The sequence below is a fragment of the Apteryx mantelli genome, chromosome 11, assembly GCF_036417845.1.
Source record: "Apteryx mantelli isolate bAptMan1 chromosome 11, bAptMan1.hap1, whole genome shotgun sequence".
Lineage (NCBI taxonomy): Eukaryota > Metazoa > Chordata > Aves > Apterygiformes > Apterygidae > Apteryx > Apteryx mantelli.
Window position 1 is genome coordinate 7,432,542 of NC_089988.1, and position 4,000 is coordinate 7,436,541.

Sequence of the window (4,000 nt, forward strand, 5' to 3'; positions counted from 1 at the left end):
CCTGCTAGGCCAGTGCTAGGTGCGTGGGTGCTGTTGGTGGTTGTGAGGTCAGTGGTGGCTCAGTGCCTGCTAGGCCAGTGCTAGGTGCGTGGGTGCTGTTTGTGGTTGTGAGGTCAGTGGTGGCTCAGTGCCTGCTAGGCCAGTGCTAGGTGCGTGGCTGCTGTTTGTGGTTGTGAGGTCAGTGGTGGCTCAGTGCCTGCTATGCCAGTGCTAGGTGCGTGGGTGCTGTTTGTGGTTGTGAGGTCAGTGGTGGCTCAGTGCCTGCTAGGCCAGTGCTAGGTGCGTGGGTGCTGTTTTCAATTTGAGGTCAGTGGTGGCTCAGTGCCTGCTAGGCCAGTGCTAGGTGCGTGGGTGCTGTTTGTGGTTGTGAGGTCAGTGGTGGCTCAGTGCCTGCTAGGCCAGTGCTAGGAGCGAGGGTGCTGTTTGTGGTTGTGAGGTCAGTGGTGGCTCAGTGCCTGCTAGGCCAGTGCTAGGTGCGTGGGTGCTGTTTTCAATTGTGAGGTCAGTGGTGGCTCAGTGCCTGCTAGGCCAGTGCTAGGTGCGTGGGTGCTGTTTGTGGTTGTGAGGTCAGTGGTGGCTCAGTGCCTGCTAGGCCAGTGCTAGGTGCGTGGTTGCTGTTTGTGGCTGTGAGGTCAGTGGTGGCTCAGTGCCTGCTAGGCCAGTGCTAGGTGCGTGGCTGCTGTTTGTGGTTGTGAGGTCAGTGGTGGCTCAGTGCCTGTTAGGCCACTGCTAGGTGCGTGGCTGCTCTTTTCAGTTGTGAGGTCAGTGGTGGCTCAGTGCCTGCTAGGCCAGTGCTAGGTGCGTGGGTGCTGTTTGTGGTTGTGAGGTCAGTGGTGGCTCAGTGCCTGCTAGGCCAGTGCTAGGTGCGTGGGTGCTGTTTGTGGTTGTGAGGTCAGTGGTGGCTCAGTGCCTGCTAGGCCAGTGCTAGGTGCGTGGCTGCTGTTTGTGGTTGTGAGGTCAGTGGTGGCTCAGTGCCTGCTAGGCCAGTGCTAGGTGCGTGGTTGCTGTTTGTGGTTGTGAGGTCAGTGGTGGCTCAGTGCCTGCTAGGCCAGTGCTAGGTGTGTGGGTGCTGTTTGTGATTGTGAGGTCAGTGGTGGCTCAGTGCCTGCTAGGCCAGTGCTAGGTGCGTGGCTGCTGTTTGTGGTTGTGAGGTCAGTGGTGGCTCAGTGCCTGCTAGGCCAGTGCTAGGTGCGTGGGTGCTGTTTGTGGTTGTGAGGTCAGTGGTGGCTCAGTGCCTGCTAGGCCAGTGCTAGGTGCGTGGCTGCCGTTTGTTGTTGTGAGGTCAGTGGTGGCTCAGTGCCTGCTAGGCCAGTGCTAGGTGCGTGGCTGCTGTTTTTAATTGTGAGGTCAGTGGTGGCTCAGTGCCTGCTAGGCCAGTGCTAGGTGCGTGGCTGCTTTTGGTGGTTGTGAGGTCAGTGGTGGCTCAGTGCCTGCTAGGCCAGTGCTAGGTGCGTGGCTGCTGGTTGTGGTTGTGAGGTCAGTGGTGGCTCAGTGCCTGCTAGGCCAGTGCTAGGTGCATGGGTGCTGTTTGTGGTTGTTAGGTCAGTGGTGGCTCAGTGCCTGCTAGGCCAGTGCTAGGTGCGTGGGTGCTGTTTGTGGTTGTGAGGTCAGTGGTGGCTCAGTGCCTGCTAGGCCAGTGCTAGGTGCGTGGCTGCTGTTTGTGGTTGTGAGGTCAGTGGTGGCTCAGTGCCTGCTAGGCCAGTGCTAGGTGCGTGGCTGCTGTTTTCAATTGTGAGCTCAGTGGTGGCTCAGTGCCTGCTAGGCCAGTGCTAGGTGCGTGGCTGCTGTTTGTGGTTGTGAGGTCAGTGGTGGCTCAGTGCCTGCTAGGCCAGTGCTAGGGGCGAGGGTGCTGTTTGTGGTTGTGAGGTCAGTGGTGGCTCAGTGCCTGCTAGTCCAGTTGTTGGTGCGTGGGTGCTGTTTGTGGTTGTGAGGTCAGTGGTGGCTCAGTGCCTGCTAGGCCAGTGCTAGGTGCGTGGGTGCTGTTTGTGGTTGTGAGGTCAGTGGTGGCTCAGTGCCTGATAGGCCTGTGCTAGGTGCGTGGGTGCTGTTGGTGGTTGTGAGGTCGGTGGTGGCTCAGTGCCTGCTAGGCCAGTGCTAGGTGCGTGGGTGCTGTTTGTGGTTGTGAGGTCAGTGGTGGCTCAGTGCCTGCTAGGCCAGTGCTAGTTGCGTGGCTGCTGTTTGTGGTTGTGAGGTCAGTGGTGGCTCAGTGCCTGCTAGGCCAGTGCTAGGTGCGTGGGTGCTGTTTGTGGTTGTGAGGTCAGTGGTGGCTCAGTGCCTGCTAGGCCAGTGCTAGGTGCGTGGGTGCTGTTTGTGGTTGTGAGGTCGGTGGTGGCTCAGTGCCTGCTAGGCCAGTGCTAGGTGCGTGGCTGCCGTTTGTGGTTGTGAGGTCAGTGGTGGCTCAGTGCCTGCTAGGCCAGTGCTAGGTGCGTGGCTGCTGTTTTCAATTGTGAGCTCAGTGGTGGCTCAGTGCCTGCTAGGCCAGTGCTAGGTGCGTGGCTGCTGTTTGTGGTTGTGAGGTCAGTGGTGGCTCAGTGCCTGCTAGGCCAGTGCTAGGGGCGAGGGTGCTGTTTGTGGTTGTGAGGTCAGTGGTGGCTCAGTGCCTGCTAGTCCAGTTGTTGGTGCGTGGGTGCTGTTTGTGGTTGTGAGGTCAGTGGTGGCTCAGTGCCTGCTAGGCCAGTGCTAGGTGCGTGGGTGCTGTTTGTGGTTGTGAGGTCAGTGGTGGCTCAGTGCCTGATAGGCCTGTGCTAGGTGCGTGGGTGCTGTTGGTGGTTGTGAGGTCGGTGGTGGCTCAGTGCCTGCTAGGCCAGTGCTAGGTGCGTGGGTGCTGTTTGTGGTTGTGAGGTCAGTGGTGGCTCAGTGCCTGCTAGGCCAGTGCTAGTTGCGTGGCTGCTGTTTGTGGTTGTGAGGTCAGTGGTGGCTCAGTGCCTGCTAGGCCAGTGCTAGGTGCGTGGGTGCTGTTTGTGGTTGTGAGGTCAGTGGTGGCTCAGTGCCTGCTAGGCCAGTGCTAGGTGCGTGGGTGCTGTTTGTGGTTGTGAGGTCGGTGGTGGCTCAGTGCCTGCTAGGCCAGTGCTAGGTGCGTGGCTGCCGTTTGTGGTTGTGAGGTCAGTGGTGTCTCAGTGCCTGCTAGGCCAGTGCTAGGTGCGTGGGTGCTGTTTGTGGTTGTGAGGTCACTTGTGGCTCAGTGCCTGCTAGGCCAGTGCTAGGTGCGTGGCTGCTGTTTGTGGTTGTGAGGTCAGTGGTGGCTCAGTGCCTGCTAGGCCAGTGCTAGGTGCGTGGGTGCTGTTTGTGGTTGTGAGGTCAGTGGTGGCTCAGTGCCTGCTAGGCCAGTGCTAGGTGCGTGACTGCCGTTTGTTGTTGTGAGGTCAGTGGTGGCTCAGTGCCTGCTAGGCCAGTGCTAGGTGCGTGGCTGCTGTTTTTAATTGTGAGGTCAGTGGTGGCTCAGTGCCTGCTAGGCCAGTGCTAGGTGCGTGGCTGCTTTTGGTGGTTGTGAGGTCAGTGGTGGCTCAGTGCCTGCTAGGCCAGTGCTAGGTGCGTGGCTGCTGGTTGTGGTTGTGAGGTCAGTGGTGGCTCAGTGCCTGCTAGGCCAGTGCTAGGTGCATGGGTGCTGTTTGTGGTTGTTAGGTCAGTGGTGGCTCAGTGCCTGCTAGGCCAGTGCTAGGTGCGTGGGTGCTGTTTGTGGTTGTGAGGTCAGTGGTGGCTCAGTGCCTGCTAGGCCAGTGCTAGGTGCGTGGCTGCTGTTTGTGGTTGTGAGGTCAGTGGTGGCTCAGTGCCTGCTAGGCCAGTGCTAGGTGCGTGGCTGCTGTTTTCAATTGTGAGCTCAGTGGTGGCTCAGTGCCTGCTAGGCCAGTGCTAGGTGCGTGGCTGCTGTTTGTGGTTGTGAGGTCAGTGGTGGCTCAGTGCCTGCTAGGCCAGTGCTAGGGGCGAGGGTGCTGTTTGTGGTTGTGAGGTCAGTGGTGGCTCAGTGCCTGCTAGTCCAGTTGTTGGTGCGTGGGTGCTGTTT